The 21196-nt window shown below is 38.6% G+C and overlaps 1 protein-coding gene across 4 annotated transcripts in view; it reads left to right on the top strand.

Moving 5' to 3' along the window:
• KCNMB2 (potassium calcium-activated channel subfamily M regulatory beta subunit 2) overlaps window positions 1-21196 on the top strand; it is a 1871591-nt gene that overhangs the window by 1637227 nt on the left and 213168 nt on the right. The gene's annotated exons all lie outside the window — the stretch shown is intronic.

The following is a 21196-nucleotide window of genomic DNA, read 5'->3' as shown; positions in this document are numbered from 1 at the left end:
GCCTAACCTGGACTGGGATTTTATTCCAGAGTGAAGGGAGCCTCTGTGTTATGAATCTGTCCCTCCAGCATGTCCTATTTATTTCAGTGCTGAGGTTCAAGTCTCTCGAGCGCATAGCTCGATGGGATTTGGATTTTCTGAGGTGCAGCATATCCATTAATTCCAGGTTGGTCATGGCTTTATACGCCAGACACAGATCACCTCTGAGCAGGTGGTATGCCACTGAGTAGAGCTGGAGTTTCTTTAACCGGACAGCATATGGCATCTGTTTGAGCCCTTTGATCCTCTTGGTGAGGTACTTTTGGGGTCTTTCTAGTTGCTGCAGGTGTCTGGTAAGGTACATCCAAAAAGGGGCATTGTACTCAATTATGGGCCTGATGAGGGATGAGTAAAGAGGCACGATGACCTCCCCTGATCTAGATGTGACTCCCTTCTTTATTAGGTGAGCTATATAAAATGTTTTTCTAACCACTTTGGCCACGTGGTTGTCAAATGAGAGATTGCTATCAACTTGGGTCCCCAGGTCCCTAATTACGTCTTCTGTACTTAATGGATTACCACCTATGTGGTAATTTGTGGGCACTTTGTTTTTGCCAAAGGGGATGACTATACACTTTTTGGTGCTTAGCTTGAGGCCATGGCTCTGGCACCAGTTTTCTGTTTCTATGAGGCCCTTTTGGAGGATGCATGTGTCGGCTGGAGAGTCGATTATGGTGCCCAGTTTGCAGGCATCTGCAAACTTGGTCAGCCACAGTCCTTCCGTGTTGGCCTGTACCTCCGAGAAATATATACCGAACAAGAGAGTTCCCAGGACTGAGCCTTGTGGGACGCCACTTGTAACTGGTTTGGAGTCTGACATGGCTCCAGCAATTCTAACCATGTGTGTTCTGTCCTTGAGCCAGTTTGCAACCCATCTAGTGACATAGGGGTTTATATTTAAGCTGGTGAGCTTATCTATAATGCCCGAGTGGGGTATTATACCGAAGGCTTTTCTGAGGTCCAGGTAGGCTGTGTGGACCACCTTCCCCTCGTCAATGGCCTTGGTGACTGTTTCAATGAAATCGACCAGGTTTAAGAGGTAGGATCTGCCCTTAACAAAGCCGACCTGGGTAGCATCCAGTGTCTGTAGGTCCCCAATATCTTTATTTATAAGGTCCATGATGATCCTTTCCATAGCTTTGAAGACCAAGCTAGTCAGTCTTATGGGGCGATAGTTTCCAGGATCCGTTGAAGCATCGCCTTTGTGGAGCGGGACCACTGTTGAGGTACGCCACTCTTTGGGTACATATCCTGTAGTAAGGCTGAGATTGAACAGTAGTTTTATGTTTGTAATTTAAAGTACTAGAACTCTGATTTCAAAAATAGACATAACAGCATAGTAAACCTATATAAAGCAGTACAAAAATCTGTAAAAAAATTTATAAATATGTAAAAATAAAACATATATACATAAAAACATACAGACCTAAATATACTGAATTAACAATACAATAAAATATTATATACAGTTATTTAAACAACTATCTAAGCAATGGTCTGGATTTGAGCATGGGTTTAATGGGGACCTTCTCATTCAAACCATGGTTAGAATTACCCCCAAGTCTAATAACCCACTTGGCTTCAAGTTGCTCTGCAAGATTAGAGAGCATCTGTGCCATATTAATAGTGGTACATTGACCAATGCATTGGCCGTACATGTTAAGGAAACTACAGCATTATACACCATTAATTTTCTGGTCATTGGGAGAGTATATGAGGATAAATGTGGTGGTGATGTTAGAAACAGAGACAGAAAACATATAGTAAGAGGGCAGCAGGAGTACAGAAGTAAAAGAGATAAGTGTCAGACTACAAAAGGAGGATAACCCATTATTTCTTGAGTGCAAAGATTGAGAAGGACAGTATTGTAAATACTTGAAAAAATGTGTAAAATATAAAATATAATACACACAAAGGGTAATCACTCAGTAATAAATATTTTGTGTCATATATGGTGAAAACTGAAGCTATGATGGCTTATTGTAATGAAAATGGGTCAAACTGTTTGAAATTGTTATTGTGTGCAGGTGTGTGTGTGTGTGTGTGTGTGTGTGTGTGTGTGTGTGTGTATGTGTGTGTGTGTGTGTGCATGCATGTGTGTCTTTGTTTTCTTTATCAATAAAATGATTTAGAGAAAAAATGAGTTACTTAAAATTTATTGATACTGTTCTAAGACAATATATATTATCTATTAATCTTAAGAGTGGACACTCATAGAAAGGATGAGTTAAAGGGGTGCCTCTGGTCTGGTATATTGATAAATTTTATTTCAATCGGTGGTGTGTCACCAATGATTTACTAAACTCATTCATGCATCATCTAATGTTTTATTACCTTTCTTAGCATGTAATCGGTACAAAAAATGCACTATATGTATCCAGTTCACTAAACATTAAATTAAAAGCTCATATAATGCACATAGAAAACATACATGTACAGTTAATGCCATGTCCCAGCCCACTTAAAATGAGCTTGACAAACCCATGCTTATACTTAGAGAAAGGTACAAAAGAAAAAAAAATTGTCGACAACACATGGACTGCATTCTCCTTTCACTTTGGTGTAAAGTAACCTCACAATCTGCACACATAAAATGCACAAACAATCCCCACTAATGACAGCTCCAACTACAAAAAAGTAACTATAGCTAACAAGGCTAAAAAAATAAACACCTTATGGCAAACTAGACTTAATTTTCGCTACCTGTACTAAGATTATTGGAAAACCCTTTCCCATGAGCATTTCCAGGGGAGACCACATGGCTAACAAGAAGCCGTGGCTCCAGAATGCCCCATCAATATATAGCATGGCTGTGGAGTGGCACATATTAGAGAAACAATGCCCCTTCAGCATACAATATGCTGTGGAGAGGCACACATTGGTGAATCAATGGCCCATCAGGATATAGTATGACTGTGGAGAAGGCACACATTGGTGAATCAGCACCCATCAGCATATAGCACAGTTGTGGAAAGTCACACATTGGTGAATCCGTTGCCAGTGTATAATCACTGCAGTGATTCTGTCCCTGAATCATAAAGGCTGTTGGATAGTTATTTTCTGCCTGTGTTAAAACTTTACCACTGGAGTTAGCCCTTTTGAATCCTGGCCTTTATTCATAAAATCCTACAGAACTTGCATAAATTCCTCCAGTTTTGAATACAAGCAAAATAAATGGAAACAGTCATTCTACACCCAAAAAGAGAAAATCAGATGAATAGAAATCATGGGGTTATGATTTATATAATACATGAAATATCTTGTACTGCAGGGTCATTGTGTGCATGAGTGTGTGTGTGTCTGTGTGTGTGTGTATATATACGTGATACATGAACACCGTTCTGTTTTACTTGAATCACTGCTGCAGTAGTCTTAACTATATGGGTTATATCCTGCCAAGAATAGAACAATCAGCCTGCTTTCAAAGCTTCAGGGCACCTTCCACATGCCCAAACTGTCAGGCAGCTTGAGATGAGCTGACTAAAAGACAAGTGTGGGTGTGAAGCCCTTCAGAGCTTTACTGCTGCTGAAGAGTACACTCCTCTGAGGTTTTAGAGGATCGACAGTCAGCTTGTGTTTCCTTTGCTGGGTGGATAAGTTCACTTTGGAAAAAAAAACTCTCAGACCTTCACGAATGGAAACTAGATCGGGAGTTATCCAACATTTGAATTATCTGTGGGGTGTTCTTCAAGTAGACCATTTTGCCTCCTCTCAACTGACAATATTTTATTCCAGGACTCTGTGCAAGAAGGCCTGGAAGACAGATGCCTTTTGTTTTCTTTGGACTGGAATATTTCTCTATGCTTTTCCACCCATTCTATTAATACATATGGTATTTCTGAAGATTCAGAAGGATTCCCCCAAGATCATTGGTATGACTCTCTTCTAGCCTAGGCAGCTGTAGTTCTCCCTTCTTTTGGAAATGACCAGGGGCAACTACCATAAGATTCCTTACAGACTGAATCTACTCGCACAAGAACAGGGATGTTTGATACACTCTGACATCACTCATTTTCAACTGACTGCCTAGATGTTAACGTCTTATTTCCTTTTTGGCACCTATTTACTAAGGACATGCAGCAGGTGCTAATGGAAGAAAGAAAGCCTGCTACTGGAAAACCATATATTAGCAAATAGAAAAGATTTTCTAGTTGGTACCAACAAAATAGCCAACACCCATTCAGGGCTAGTTATTCTCTGGTTTTACAATATTTGTCTGAACTACTATCGTATAGCCTTCCTTACTTCTCTATTAAGGTTCATTTATCGGCAATTTCAGTATGTCTACCCATAGATCCTCCTCTTTTAAGGCAGTATCATGTAAAAATGTTCTTGATAGAGGTTTTGCATAAGAGGCCTCCAAGAAAAGCAGTGGCCCCTCCTTGTGATCTTAATTTTGTGCTAGAGAAACTAACATTTGCTCCATTTGAACCAGCTGATCTGGCTGACTTGAGGTTCTTAACATGGAAAACAGTTTTACTGATTGCTCTGACCTCTGCAAGAAGGGTATTTAAGTTGCAAGCTCTTGTGGTGAGCTGACCCTGCCTCATTTTCCATAAGCCCAGGGTTTCTTTAAGAAGTAATCCTCCTTTTATGCCTAAAGTGATATCCAAGTTTATTTTAAGTTAAATGATCCAGCTCCAGTTTTCTTTACTAAATCTAAAAATGAGGTGTAAGGGATATGCTATACCTTGAATGTTCACAGACAATTCAGATATTCTCTTGACAGAGCTTTATCTCTCAGATCTTTGGATCAATTGTTTATTTCTTGTGAAGGTAAGAGGAAGGGACAACCTGCGTGAAAACATATTATTTCCAAATGGTTGTCTAAGGCTACTACCGTTTGTTAAACTCAAAATAACAAATATATTCCAGGCACTCTCAAGGACCTCTCTACCAGGGCCTTGGCTTCATCTCTGTATTTTTGGAAAAGACTGGATTCTTGAAATATTTCAGAAGATGTTACTTGATCTGCTGTACATAATTTTACAAAGCGCTATAAGCTTGATTCTTGTCTAGGTCCAGATCAAGTTTTGCTAGGACCAGACTTCTCTTTCCATCTCATAAATGTAGCTAGCTACAGTAATCTACCAATATAGCTGAGGCTACTGTAGCAGTGATTAATATGATGAACATAATATAGTTGTGTAAGATGAACTTAAACCATTACAGTAGATGCTCAAATGATCACTGCTACAGTAACCACCCCCTCCATCCCTCCCTCTTCCCTTGTTTTTTGGTGTGTTTTTTTATGCCAGCATGTGGACATTTATGTTTTGTTGTTCCTATCATAGTTCTTTCAAGGATCAGCCTCTTTCTTTCTCTTGGCAGGAAAGCTCTGAAGTGATCTGCACTCAAACTTGTCTTTCAGTCATTCTAGCTTGAGCTACTTGACAGTTAGGGTGCTTGGAAGTTGTCCAGAAACTTTGGAAGCTGTCCAGTCATTGTATTCTTCACAGGCTATAACCCACATAGTAAAGGCTACTGCAGCAGTGATCATTCGAACATCTACTGTTACGATAAGTTCAAATTACACAATAGTACTTTCTGATTTGATTAGTCTCTAAACTAGCATACATGAGATGACTAGCTATTTATATGAGCTATAGTTAAAATAATGTTTGCAGTTATTTAAAATCATGTCCATTGTTGTTATAACAAGTATAAATATTCTCAATTTTACTGATTTAGGAAGTCAAAGGTGGAGTAGATATTTTTACAACTACTTGGAAGACAAAGTAGCCCTTTCACAGTAGTAAAAAAAATATTCACACCTATCCTTGATTGCAGTCATTATTGCAGGTGTGTATGTCACTTTGTAAAATCATCTATGCCCTAAAATAAAATAAATGAACATAAAATACACAAATTCAAGATAAAATGCTTTTTGCTTACATTTGATAAACAAATCCCCAAATGCAGATACAGCCATGCTCTGCCATACAGAATATAAATGGTTACATGACATGCTGTGTTTTTAATGAGCATGGAAATCCATTTAATTTCCCATTCAGTGCTTAATTACAGAGAGAACTGTATATTGTTTGGAAGGCATCAGATGCAAATAAAATCTGGGTCATTCTATTGTCTTTTGCCAAATGAAAATAATCATTGAGCCATTTAGAAGCACAAGCAAACAGGCAAGATGAATTATTTCACAAAGTACAATGGATACATTCAGTCTTTTTAAGTTTTATCCCAACAAAATGTTTCATTGTACTCTTTTGACTATTTTGTAAACTTTATCTTTTTTTACATTTGATCATTGAGTATATGAAATGTAGCTAGTAAAATTGTATACACTGCACGTTTCTTGTTTGACTAAGATTCTGTTTGTGAGATACATAATAAAGATTCTGATTTTGAAGCAAAGACAAAAGAAGGCAAGCATGTTATTACCAAGCCATTAGTTTTACCTAATGTAGCCATTAGAATTATCAATATGTAATTGTTAATGAAATAAAACTTTTTAAATCCTATTTAAAAATAGAAACAAATGAGCAGTGTAATACAGATATTGATTGTAGAGCCACTCGTGGGTATACCCTTCAGTACTGTTTTGCAGCAGTAAAGATGCACAGGGTTTCTCCCTTGATCCAGTTTGTCTTATTCATGCAGGCAGAATACATTATAGATGAGCATGAAAAATAAGTATATTCCTACATTTCTATGCAAACTGTCTCAAAATGGGAATGAAAAGAAAGGAAAGGAAAAATGTGTGGCCCATCGGTTCCAAGGAAATCTGCTGCTTGCTAATATGAAGGCCAGGTGATGTTATTATATAAGTTCAGTGATAGTGGATCATTAAAAGCAATGTTTTAGCATGAAAGAAACAGTTCAGTAGCTATTAAGAAAACAGATTACTCAGCCAGAATTAATGGTGGTTGGGAACAGTATTTCTCCAATTGTCAGGTTGACCATCAGGCAAAGGACTTTTCAGGTGTCAAAAATGGACTATACTGCAAGTTTTATATTTAAGTTGAGACCACTGCCATTGAACAGTTGTTAGCATTATCTAATCCATGTTATAGCAAATGCCAGCCCATGAGAGACTGAAGAACAGCACCAAATGTGCAGTCATCTGCAAACTTAGATAACCATAGACCAAGAGTGTTGGATTGAAGGTATGAGAAATAGATGCCAAATAAAAAAAAAAAAACTGAACACAGTAATTCACTGACAGTGCTGTTTTTTAAACTTTCAGAAGTGGCATATGTATCTATAACCATATAGATTACGTTAAATAACCAGTTAGCTATCTCCTGCACAACATATGGATTTTAATTCAGATTTACTAGTATGCAAGCTATACCTTCATAGTGGACAATTCCAAAGGCCATGGTCAAGATTAGATACAATGTATGTATTGCTTTAGTGATTTTTTTTCAAATAAATTAACCAGGTTAAACATGCAGGACCTGCCCTTGATAAAGTCAAATTGATGAGATTCAGTGTTAAGAGATTTACAGTGTTCAGATTAATGAGGTCTCTCATAATATATTGAATAGCTTTAAATATGAAACCAGTGAGACTAATTGGTCTTATAGTTGCTAGTTTCCATTTCTGAATCACCTTTATGCAATATTTTATGATGGCTGCTTTTCAGACTTTGAGAATGAATCCAGTCAATGGGTCTTAGACTAAAGAGTTTAAGTAGGGATTTGGATATGCCATCATTTGATAGTCAGGCTACCTGATATGTTAGGTGTTCTTAGTTTGTCAGAGAATTGAGTAGACTTGTTCCATAATAATTGTAAGGGGAGCATTGGACTGTGGACTTTGTGAAATAGTTACAACTGTAAGTATTGTAAAATATGGACAGAATTGGCTATAATAGATTTGCTATTTCTTTGGCTCAGAGTGGGCAGTACTATTATGGGCTAACTCTGAACATTGTTGGATGTTACATTCTTTTTCCTTTCTAACATAACTAAAGAAAAACACAACTGCAGTTATTTTTAGCTAATGTGGGCATTTTACCTACATATTCAGCTTTTAACTTCCTAATGGTAATCTTACCCTCTTTGTCAGTTTACCTTGAGTTAGGTGAGATGAGACTTCTCTTCTTTAAGTAATTTATTTCTCTTGTTATAAAGTGTATGTGTATGGAGATTCCACCACAACTCTTTCTTATAAAAGGTCTCATTATATTTGGTGTGGATAGGGACTTCCTTGTCAATAAAACTATTTATGTAAAAAGCAGTCAAATACATAGGTAGTGGTTATAACAATAGGATAATGGGGTCTGTCAAAGGCAGAGCATTGCACACTATATTTTGATGAGGTCATCAACTGTTTGAATAAGGTTTGTTTTTGCGAGTTCTGCAAACACTGAAGTATTTGCAGGAAAATGTCATCAGTTTTAAAAGAAAAGGTCATCATTCATAGTCTGATTTAATAAGAGAAGAGGATACATTTTGAAGTGTACAAGAAGTGACCATGTTTGTGAAGATGAAATCAAGGATGTATGGGCTTCAAGAAGAATGGTTAATTGTTTGTGTGACAATTGGGGAGAGATGGGCGAAGGCTGCCAGCCTAGTCAAATAGAATTTGATATCTAATTCTGGCATTTGTAAATAAATGTAAAATACAGGCATGTTTTCTTGATACTAAATGTAAAATACAGGCATGTTTCTTGAGTGTAAAGAAAACACTGTAAAATGTGAACTTCAAGATTGTTACAACATTGCCATCTGCTGTAAGGGAAAAACCAAGTCAGGCATTTCAAATGTCTTTCAAAGTACAATTATCTAAAAAATGGTGTCAGAGCAGCTAGCTGAACACATTCTTCCTATTGTCTTAACTTAAGGAATAATTGTTAGAGTGTACATGTGGAAGGAGCTTTATTGCTTTGGTTTCTGCTAGAGTGTATATGTGAAATGCATTTTATTGTTGTATTCTCCTGTGCAGGTGTTAGCTTTCTAAATAATGTAAATGGAGTTTCTATTAGCCTGGGAACTCAGACCAGGTGTTAAGATGATGCAATACAAATACTGGGAAAACCTAAGTGTCATAAATGATGTAATTTTGGGAGGACCTTAGAGACATTTTTTTTTAGTAATGTTTAAATACTATGTCTCACAAGAGATGGGGGAGCATTTTGAGCTTGATATCCAACTTACCAGAACTTTGCTTATGCTAACATGCACATTTTTAGCACTGTGATTTCTTGTAGGAATAGTTAAAGCTAGTAAAGATTAATTAGGTATTTTTCTTTGAAATCAGGCCTGTCCTACTGTATTATTTCAAGTTTCTGTGTGATCTGTGAACTCTTTTATATCTCTGTGGCGTAGTAGTTTTGTCTTGTGTTTTAATTATTTATTAGTAAATATTTTTAAACCTTCTACCTGTGGCTGGTTTATTTAGAGATAAATTATGCTTTAGAGTACATTATATATTTATAGAGTTTACTGTTTAAGCCCTTCCAATAAGCCTTAGACTGAATAGTCACATTACCATTTGGATATTAATATTGCACAGTAATAATTGGACACCCTTTTAAGGGTCTTTTAGTAGCTGATATTATTAACTGAGTGGTGGCACTAATTACTACTGTATAATCTGGGTAAAGAGGCACAGTTGGAGAATCTGTGTCAGCCTTTCCCATGATTATCTGTGAAGTTGTATAAATACTTATCTCAAAGTGTGTGTGTGTTGTGTCAGCTACTTGGCAGGGGCACAAAGCACTGGTTGGACAAAGAGGATACTGGAGGTTTTAACTTGCCCAGTTTTGCTGAGACCTGGACCCTATAGCTGTGCCAGTGGGCAGTCTTATTAGGGACCTGGTGAACAAGGGAGTAACCGGCCCCAGATTGACTGTGACCTCTGTGTCCACCTAAGGGAAATTGTACTTTACTGTGTGTATTAGTTATCCTTTCATCTTCTATGAGATGACCTCCCTGGTGTTAGTGGTGAGGATTGAGTCTCCTTGATTGCTGGGCCAGGGCATGGTCATCACAAGTGTTTGGCAGTGGTGGGATCTACTTCATATACTAATTGGCTTGTAGTGGTGTGGGTAGAGCAAATTCCTGTAGCTTATGTACAGTGACCTCTAAAAGTGTTTTGTACTCTAAAACAGCCACGCAGTGTATACTCAGAGTTCAGATCACAATTGTTTTATTTCTTTTGTTAGCTTAGTGTTAGGGTGAGCAGGCAGTATGTCAGCAGAAGAGTATGGAAAGCTGACAAGGAGCCAGCTGGTGGAGATGTGCCAGGCTAGGGGACTGGTTCATGGAAACCTGACTAAAGCAGACCTGATTGTAGCCTTGGTTACAGCTGCATCAGAAAACAGCAGCCTGGAGGACAATCAGACTGACAGTGGATATACAATATCCTGGGAGAATGGACACCTCAACCTTTCTGCAGTGGACTTAAATCCAGCTGGAGCTAAAGAGACTTGAGTTGGAGGCCAGGCATATGGAACTAGAAGCAGCCGAGAAAATTTGGTGTCTACAAGCTGAGGAAAATGAACGGCAGAAGATGCATGAGAGGGAAATGCTGACTCTTCGCCAGAGTCATGGAGGTAATGGGGAAGGGAGTAACCAGACCCCAGAAGCACAAAAGGTCAGTAAATTTCTTCCACAGTTTAAAGAGGGGGATAACTTTGATACCCAGACAGACTGCATACTTGCAGCCAAGACTGCTGAGGTGGTTACTTCAGGGAGTGAGCTACGCTTCAGCAGTGAGACTGAATGTGAGCCATAGCTGGTTGTGGGTACTGATGTTCCCTTGGACAGAGTAACTGCAAAGGAAGAGGTGAGAAGTAGCACCCAGCCTGACAGTGAGGCACCCCTGTCAGATGATGCCAGACTTCCTGTGGAAAGGGAGCTGGGAAGGGTTACAAGGAAAGGCTTGAGCCTGGCTCAGCTCTCAGACCCTACATTGCAAGGACTGAGGCAGGTAGCTAGGGTGGCACCTAATTCTCAAGGGAAGGGGGAATCTGTATACTGGAACAAAGGGTTACTGTACAGAGAGTGGACCCCTGAGGGAAGGCTAGAAGGTGAGAGAGTACAGTAGTTGGTAGTGCCTAGAGTTTACCATCTGATGCTTCTAGCCATAGCCCATAATTTTCCCTTTGCAGGTCATATGGGCATAACACGTACAAAGAGGCATATTATGCAAAATGTCTATTGGCCTAGAATTTCCAGAGAGGTAACAGGGTACTGCACAACCTCTGAGCAGTGCCAAAAGGTAGGCAAGGCAGGAGAAAAGGTGAGAGCTCCTTTGATGCCTTTGCCTATGATTAAGGAGCCATTTCAGAGGGTAGCTATGGATATTGTGGGTCCTCTGAGTACCCCAAGTTCCACAGGGAAAATGTATATCCTAGTGATTGTAGATTAAGCTACACGATACCCTAAGGCAGTGGCTTTGTCCTCCATTGAGGCCGTGAAGGTGGCAAATGCTTTGCTAGAGATTTTCAGCATGGTAGGTTTCCCAAAGGAAAATCTGTCTGACAGAGGTGCCAATTTTATGTCAGACCTACTGGCTTGTCTGTAGAAGTCCTGTGGGGTGAAGCACATGAAGACCATCCCCTACCATCCCCAGACTAATGATCTTGTTGAGAAGTTAAGCTCTAAAATCAAGTCCATGCTACGGGCATTTGCAGATCAGTTTAAGAGGGTACGGGACAAATATTTGCCCAATCTGTTGCTTGCTTACAGAGACGTTCCCCAGGGATCCACAGGTTTTTCACCCTTTGAGTTGCTGTATGGGCATAGAGTGAGGGGACCTCTAGATTTAATTTGAGATGAGTGGGAAGGTGAGTGTGAGTTTCACAAGGAGTCTGTTGTGGCATATGTCCTGAACCTCAGGACAAGGCTCAGGGAACTCATGGGCCTGACCCAGGAGAACCTGGCAAAAGCCCAACAACAAAAAAAGGTGTGGTATGACAGGAATGCTCGATCTAGAGAGTATGCTGTTGGGAAGCAGGTGATGGTTCTCATTCCTGTCAGACACAACAAGTTGCAAGCAGCTTGGGAGGGACCCTACAAGGTGGTAAGAAAGGTAAGTGATGTTAACTACATGGTGGAAATGCTAGTAGGCAGATGGCAGGGGCACAAATTGTACCATGTTAACATGATGAAACCTTACCATGATATGGAGGCCCTTTGCTGAGGATTTGCAGTGGATTGCAGGAGGAGTCTGAGAGAGACCTTGTGACTTTATCTCCTCAGTGAGGCTGAGGCTGGCACCTCGGTGGAAGGGGTAGAAATGTCCCAGCAGCTATCTCTTACCCAGGTTTGAGAAATCTGAGCAGTGTTACAGGAGTTTGGGGGCATGTTCACCAGGAAACAAAGGAGCACCCACCTGGTGCAGAACCATGTGGATACAGGACCCCAAAGGCCTATCAGGCAGGCCCCTTATAGAGTGCATGAGAGAGTCAAACAGACTCTGAGGGAGGAGATACAGGAGATGTTGGAACTAAGGGTGGTTCAAGAGTCCAATAGTCCCTGGGCCTCACCAGTGGTGTTGGTGCCAAAGAAGGATGGCAGCAGTAGGTTATGAGTGGATTACAGGAAATTAAATAATCACACAGAGTCAGATGCTTATCCCATGCCTAGGACAGATGAGGCCCTAGAGCAGCTGGGTGGGGCTAAGTATCTTACAACCATTGATCTTACCAAGAGTTACTGGCAGGTGCCCTTGACTCCCAGTGCTAGAGAGAAGTCAGCCTTTGTGACTTCTTTTGACTTGTATGAGTGCACAAAGATGCCCTTTGGGATGAAGAATACCCCAGTGACTTTCCAGAGGCTGATATATCATATCTTAGCAGGACAGGAGAGTTTGCCATTGCTTACATGGATGATATTGCTATCTACATCCATTCCTGGCAAGAGCACCTTCAGCATGTCAGGGAGGTGCTAGGCAGACTAAAGAGGGCAGGGTTGACCATTAAGCCGAGCAAATGTCAGGTGGTTATGGCAGCGGTCTCCTACCTAGGACATAGAGTGGGGAGTGATGAGATAAGGCCATAACCCTCCAAAGTGAAAGTATTCAGGCATGGCTTTTACCTGTTACCAAAAAGCAGGTGAGGGCATTCTTGGGGACATCAGGGTACTACAGAAAGTTTGTTCCCAATTATAGTACCATAGCTGCTCCCCTTACAGACATGACAAGAAAGAACAGGCCAGATAAGGTAGTGTGGACCCTAGCATGTGAGCAGACATTTCAGAAGCTTAAGGAAGCTTTCGGAGGACCCCCTGTGTTAGCCAGTCCAGACTACAGCAAAGACTTTGTTGTGCAGGTGGATGCTTCAAACTATGGGGTGGGGGCTGTACTTAGCTAGATTTCTTCAGAGGGAGAAGAGCACCCAGTGGTTTATCTCAGTCATAGGCTTCAACCCAGGGAGGAATACTATGCAGAGGTAGAAAAGGAATGTTTCGCCATAGTGTGGCACTAAAAAAACTTCAGCCTTATCTGTATGGAAGAAAATTCCCTGTGATGACAGATCAGAACCATCTAACATGATTAAACAGAACCATTCAGCAAAATGCCAAATTGCTAAGATGGAGTCTGGGTTGCAAGCATGTGATACGTCAGTGCAGCACCGCAGTGGGAGTAGCAATGCCAATGCAGATGGGCTCTCAAGACAGGGAATGGGGTGAGGTACACCCAGATAGACCTGACACTCTCAAGCGATATTTCTCAAGGGGCACTTGAAAAACTTGCTTGAGTTCCCCGGGGGGTGTGTGTGATGATTGGAGAGAGATGGGCAAAGGCTGCCAGCCTAGTCAAATAGAATTTGATATCTAATTCTAGCATTTGTAAATAAATGTAAAATGCAGGCATGTATTCTTGATAATAAATGTAAAATACAAGCATGTTTCTTGAGTGTAAAGAAAACACTGTAAAATGTGAACTTCAAGATTGTTACAACATTGTCATCTGCTGTAAGAGAAAAACCAAGCCAGGCATTTCAAATGTCTTTCAAAGTACAATTATCTAAAAAATGGTGTCAGAGTGGCTAGCTGAACACATTCTTCCTATTGTCTTAACTTAAGGAATAATTGTTAGAGTGTACATGTGGAAGGTGCTTTATTGCTTTGGTTTCTGCTAGAGTGTGTATGTGAAATGCCTTTTATTGTTGTGTTCTCCTGTGCAGGTGTTAGCTTGCTAAATAATGTAAATGGAGTTTCTATTAGCTTGGAACTCAGACCAGGTGTTATGATGATGCACTACGAATACTGGGAAAACCCAAGTGTCAAAAATTATGTAATTTTGGGAGGACCTTAGAGACATGTTTGTTAGTAATGTTTAAATACTATGTCTCACAAGAGACCGGGGAGCATTTTGATCGTGATATCCAACTTACCAGCAGTCTGCTTATGTTCACATGTAAGTTTTTAGCACTGTGATTTCTTGTAGGAATAGTTAAAACTAGCAAAGATTAATTAGGTATTTTTCTTTGAAATCAGACCTGTCCTATTTTATTATTTTAAGTTTCTGTGTGATCTGTGAACTCTTTGATATCTCTGTGGTAAAGTAGTTTTGTCTTGAGTTTTAATTATTTATTAGTAAATATTTTTAAAACCTTCTACCTGTGGCTGGTTTATGTAGAGATAAATAATGTTTTAGAGTGCATTATATATTTATATAGTTTACTGTCTAAGCCCTTCCAATAAGCCTTAGACTGAATAGTCACATTACCATTGGATATTAATGTTGCACAGTAATAATTGGACACCCTTTTAAGGGCCTTTTAGTAGCTGATATTATTAACTGAGTGGTGGCAGTAATTACTACCATATAGTCTAGGTGAAGGGGCACTGTTGGAGAATCTGTGTCAGCCTTTCCCAGGACTGTCTGTGAAGTTGTATACATACTTATCTCAAAGTGTGTGTGTTGTGTCAGCTACTTGGCAGGGCACAAAGCACTGGTTGGACAGTGAGGGTACTGGAGGTTTTAGCTTGCCCAGTTAGGCTGAGACCTGGACCCTATAGCTGTGCCAGTGGGGAATCTTATTGGGGACCTGGTGAGCAAGGGAGCAACCAGCCCCAGACTGACTGTGATCTCTGTGTGCACTTAAGGGAAATTGTACTTTACTGTGTGTGTTAGTTATCCTTTCCTCCTCTAGGAGATGACCTCCCTGGTGTTAGTGGTGAGGATTGAGGCTCCTTGATTGCTGGGCCACGGCATGGTCATCACAGTTTGTTTAATGAAATTAGCATTTATAATGTCAAAGAAGTGTTGAGCATGCTGGCCATTGGTGATGTAAGCCAGTCACTATACTGATGGATAGTTTAAGTCCTCCAACAGAAAGGTGTAGGTTTAATGCAGATTTCAGCTTAGACATTAAGATAGCTGCCATGGTCAGAAAGGGAAATAAATGGTGCACTATAGCTAAATGTGAAGTTGTAATTAATGTGTTTATGATGAGTTGGGCATCTAAGAGTTCACATTTGAAGTCCCAAAGAATCACCCATAAGGCAATGATATGCTTTTCAAAAACTAATACTCTGCAATTGCTAGCAGGTTTAAAGGTGTGATAGACACCAAACCCAGGAAAAGAAGGAGTGCTTCCATTGCTTCAAATCCTTTTCTTTGTAACTTCCCATATAAGACTGTGTTGAAGTTGAATGAATGCCTCACATTCAGGCTATGAAATAAATAACTGTAGCAGCTGATAATGTGAAGGCTTTGTTATGGAAGGAGTTTAGTGAAGTCATGGATAAGGACATTCAGGCAGCCTCATACTAGTTCTGGCAAACTTTTCAGTCACTCATGAGGCAGGAGGGGGAGACAAGATGTGGTTGAGGCTGATCAGCAAGCGCAGAGAAGTGCTAGCCTTAAATCCAAGCTTTGTGAAGTAGTAGAAAGAACTCTTAGAAGAATTCCTGAATCCTAGAGACATGCCCATCTCTGTTTTTATATACTCTAAGCTATGGCACATATAATGAATGTTTATGGTATGGCATGGTAGCGGGAATAAATATTCATTGCTTAACAAAACAGGGTAACAGGGTCCCAAGTTAACAATCTGCCCTTAGGTATCTTTTAGTCTTCTCATATCTCCATGAGTTTCTTACCGTTTTGCTATGGGATGAGTGATTTGTGGTATTTCCATGCTGACACGAAGAAGTGACTTTGGCCAATAGCACCAGGTCGGCATGGATATAGTCATATTTGTTTAATTGTTTATTAGTTATTCTTTTCATACATAGTATAAGAAAGTTGCAATTCTACAGACTGGTTTTAATTTAGAAAACCTTTAAAACGTCTGCTGCATGTGGTTGTGAAACGTTGTTTGAATGCAGTGGATGGTATATGTACTGGAGGATGTTTTTGTAAGAGGATTGAAAAAAAAACAGATTTTGTTTTGTAACATATGTTTATTTTTTGTAAACTGAATAATTACAAAAAGCTACGATGGACGTAAGCAAATAATTGATTTTTCTTTTCTTTGTATTTCTGTCTTAGCTTGATATTCTGGTTTTATTGCACCTGGGTAGTAGTGGAGGTGTTTTCCATTTTAAGAGGACTGAGATGTTAATGGGTTTGTGTGTAGAAAGCATGATTCAGAGAGGTACTGGAATTGTGGAATAGTTTGATTTCTGTGGCATAATTGTCACTGTATGGAGTGCTCATAGGGTATGTGCATTTATTCTTATATGATTTACTTACAAGTTGTCTCAGTGTCATGCCGACAGTGCATTTATTCTTATATGATTTACTTACAAGTTGTCTCAGTGTCATGCCGACACGTGCTCAGTTGTGGAATCTTTCACGTAAAGGTAGTATGAGTGTTCCTTTGTTTGTTACAGTGAAATGTGATCATGAAGAAGTGACTGATCATTTCTTGGGGAAATACAATACAGTCTTACATTACCTTTCTCTACATAACACTTGAGATCCTTTGTCTATGTCTAAATGACAGTGAGATGAGAAATTCACATGCCTTTTTGTAGTCTTCCATTCAAGGGGTGGATTATAATAGGGAGGATCTGGATGCCCATCACGGCTCATGTCTGTCAACCAAGCATATTGGCTGAGCTGTTTATTTGAAATAATTGTTTTTTAATTGTTATGTTCATCATTGCTAACTCAGTTTAGTTATCCATGTGCTTAATGCAATAATCAGTAATGGGTCTATATTATAAGACCAAAAGTGCATGTGTGCGACTACATAAAAGTCGACACATAATGCACCAAACCTGAAAAGAGCGAATGGCCATGTAATTGAATTTTTCCCTAGGGAAAAAATGTACGCAGCCGTTTGCTAAAAAAAATTATTTAACACCATAAACAGGTGGCGGGCTATGCCCACCCCCCAATTATACCAACTCCGAGATCGCACTATAGGGAAGGAAAGGGCAACTCTGTGAAGTTGGCTAACTATCTCCTTGCCCTATGACATTTTCATTGAATCATTAAATGCAATTCGATGAATATGTGTCGCTGTTTCCGTATTCGCTTAGAAGCCTTTTCATGCTTCTGATATAGACCCATCAGTAACAATAGCATAAGCTTTTTTATAATCTTGAGAAAAACAAATGCAAATAAATGCCAACCAAGTATTTCTTGATATTTGAGTGACTAACAATGTTTTTGTATACTGTATGTAGTTCCAGGCAGAGATGCTATGAAGTAAAGTGGAGAGGGGGTCACAGTTGCGTACTGCACATGTGTGAGCAACTTCATCTTTGTGTAACAATTATATAAAAAAATCTTTTGACACTATGCCGTTTGTTTCATAAAATGTGACTGCAGTGTGCTGTACAGGTAGGAGTGAGCTGATTTCTCATTGTTTGACCTTGAGAATCAGTGTGTTAAGTTGAGGCATGAGATACAGGGGAACAGAACCCAGTCTACACATTATTTTAAGAAGCCTTCCTCAATGCATTGATATTCTCTCCCTTGTACAATTATATTTTTGGATAATTTAGCATGGATTATGTCAGTACATAATAACAGACAGTTTCATATTTGGAATTATTCAGGAAATGCATGTTCATGCAAAATCTATTGTTCTGTTAGCTTTTTGTATCAATTACAGTAATATTGTGATACAAGTACTTTATCCTTCTACCATTTATACTCAGTTTAAACAGTTACTTTGCAGTACTAGTATGTATTTTTTGTGAAATAAGTTGGAATTCATGGACTACTGTGTGTTTATATGAGCAATATTTAAATTCTGCCCCTGCTTTTGGGCCATTATCCCTCATTATATTTTGTCTTGTATCCAATTCTTGCATTAAGAGGTTGAATATCATTATTTTTATGACATTTAAATGAAGTGTATACCTCTAAGTGACTAGAATTACTGGGCTGAGTTGAGAGTTGTCTAACAATGAAATTAACTTAACCGTTTGTTGCCTACTCAGTTTAAACAACGTAACTTTACAGACCTATTGTGCATTTCTGTGAAATAAATTGGAATATGTGAGCTATTCCACATATTGCACCCATAATTAATATTTATTTGTTTTTACCACTATAATAAATCAAAGGTGGCTAGGCATAAGAATGACTGACTATTTTGTCCTATTAAGGCTGAAACAGTCCTTAATCTGGCTTAACAGAAGTAGTATTTATTTGTGTGAAACATGTTGGAATAATTGTGTGTACTATTTGTGTAAAAGTTGAAATTTACAGCTCTCAGTTGGCCCTATTTTCACAGTATGCTCCTAATTTTGCCTCATGTTTTTGATCTGTTACCCATATAGTCTGTGGACTTTTAGGCAAATCACTGAGGACTGTGTTTATTAAATAATGATAGATACTGTAGTTTCACACTTTGCATCATTTAGGAAGTGAATGTTAATGCAAAAACTGATGCTTGCAACTTTTTAAGTATATATGAGCAATTTTTATTGTTCCTAATTTTGGTCTTGTGTCTCTCATTTTGTTTTACTGATTCTTGGGTTAAGATATTGAGAACTATTATTTTTAACATAGTAAAATGGGTTGTACCCAGCAAAGCGGCTATAACTGTGGGCTGGGGAGATGTGTTGGGGTGCTGCCTGTGGATGAAAGTAACATACACAAAGTCTGGCTTTGTAAGACAAGTATACATTTGTGTGAAATGAGTTGGAATACCTGGGCTACTGTGCTAATGTGAAACAAACTAGAAATATTTTTTTATGATCATAATTAATACTTTACGACTATAATTAGTATGTATGGCTGCCTGTTGATGTGAATGAGTATATACATTTATATAAACCAAGGTGGAATACTTTACTGTTTTCTTTTATCTCATTTAGGATATCTGAGGAATACACAGTGATATGGCTATAACTGAAGATTATAGATATTGATGGATCATAATGGCATTTTGTGTGATCGTTTATGGCTGGAATGTTCTAAAATGGGGACTTTTGTTTTTATTCTCTAGGAAACTATTTGACATCCAGACTACAGCAAAGACTCTTCAAGTTTAGGCAAATGTAAAACACACACAGGTTTTGCTTTATTGAACAATGCATATAATTTAAAACATTGAGGAAGCTAAATAAAAAAATAATGGGCATTTATGCATGATCCAAAAAAAGTTTGTTTGGGGGGGGGCATAGTTTCAAAGTGACCCAGGCCCAAAGCACACTTAGTCCACCACTGATTTTAGTAAAGTGTTGTGAGAGAATTTGGGGAGGGGGTCTGCTTTGTGCACTGTGACCATTATTCGTGAGTTAGGATTGATATGTTATAGCAACACATTGCTGTTGGGTTAACCACATTCTCTGGTAAAGACATGAATGTCAAAGACATATTGTGTGTCACAGCTTTATTTTTCATGGACACATTAAAAGGGCTCAGTGTAAATATAATCCTGTCAAACATCCATGCAGCAAGAGTTTCACATTGATGGTGTCAAACTGTATCAGTGGCAATGTTCTTCAGATAACACTTTAATATTCTAAATATAAAGAATGCAGTTCTTGTTTGTTTGATGTGTATGAAACACTTGAGGTACATTATTTTATTTATTTTTTTAACTTAGAAGACAGAGGAATGTGTTGGTAGAATCTTTTACATGTTGAAGGCGTGCTGTTTTCATTAGTACCACTTTGTAATACATTTCTAAAATGCTTTTATTAAAACTGTAATAATTATATGCTTGTGTCTGTACTGTCTAACATTACAGACATTACTTACTGAATTGGTGACATTAGAGCTTTATTAATCATATTGTTTTATCACTTTTTACTAAGACATGCACTTCATTACGATAAGTATGTAACAGATATGTGGTTCTATATTAGTTTGCTAAAATACCATTCCAGCTAACACCTAATCAGCAACACAAATTCAATGAAAATCATTATAGAGATTCACTGAATTTATCAAGGACAAAGAAGTAGCTATCCATCTACACAACTTTGTCCTTTTCTCCACTGTAGTGTGATCTCGGAGTTGATATATATATATATATATATATATATATATATATATATAGAGAGAGAGAGAGAGTTAGGGGGTGTGGGGAAAAGCCTCCCACTTGGGTGGGTTCAGTTTGCTTAAATGTTAGTCATTTGTGCTGTAGGGTAAGTTTTTTCTTGCCTTTGGTAAATTCAGTGAATCGCTGAAACAATTTCCACTGAATTTGTGGCATTTCGGCGAACTAATATAGACCCTAGTTATGCAGTTTATTAATAGTTATGTGTACATGGTTTGAAATGACTGTTAAATTAAGTGCAACTTGAAATATAAAAAAAATAATATTAAAAAACTTTATTATTGTAATACTCTTCATCTTGGTACAGAAGTGAGCTAGCTTACATGAACTTTATTAGAAGATTTTTTACATTTAAGATAGTTTTACTTGGCTTTTACATATGCTTTCATGAAGCACAAGACAGTTGAAGAAACCTAAAGAAAATCATTATGAAGGTAATAGTCACATCTTATTGTGAGTGGTAATATCAGCTAATATTACATTATTTACATGGAACAGTGATTTCAATATTAGTATAAAAGAGATTAGAATTGTAAAAGCATAAGAAGTAGGGTGTCTGAGTACTCATTCTTGTGCTCTATATTGTTTACCAGTGTAGCTAAAAGTTATTCCACAACCATATTAAGGCAAATTTTTTTCTTATATCTTTTTCTCCCCTCTGCCTGTCGACAATCAGGCCACACCAGTGGTACATGGGCCCATTTGTTCCATTGAGGTGTTGAACTGCATTCACATCCACCAAAGTGAAATCCTGTACAGGTG

This window comes from Protopterus annectens, chromosome 4.part1 (genome assembly GCF_019279795.1).
Source record: "Protopterus annectens isolate FY-2018-M chromosome 4.part1, PAN1.0, whole genome shotgun sequence".
Taxonomy (NCBI): domain Eukaryota; kingdom Metazoa; phylum Chordata; order Ceratodontiformes; family Protopteridae; genus Protopterus; species Protopterus annectens.
This window is presented reverse-complemented; position numbering and strand designations above follow the sequence as displayed.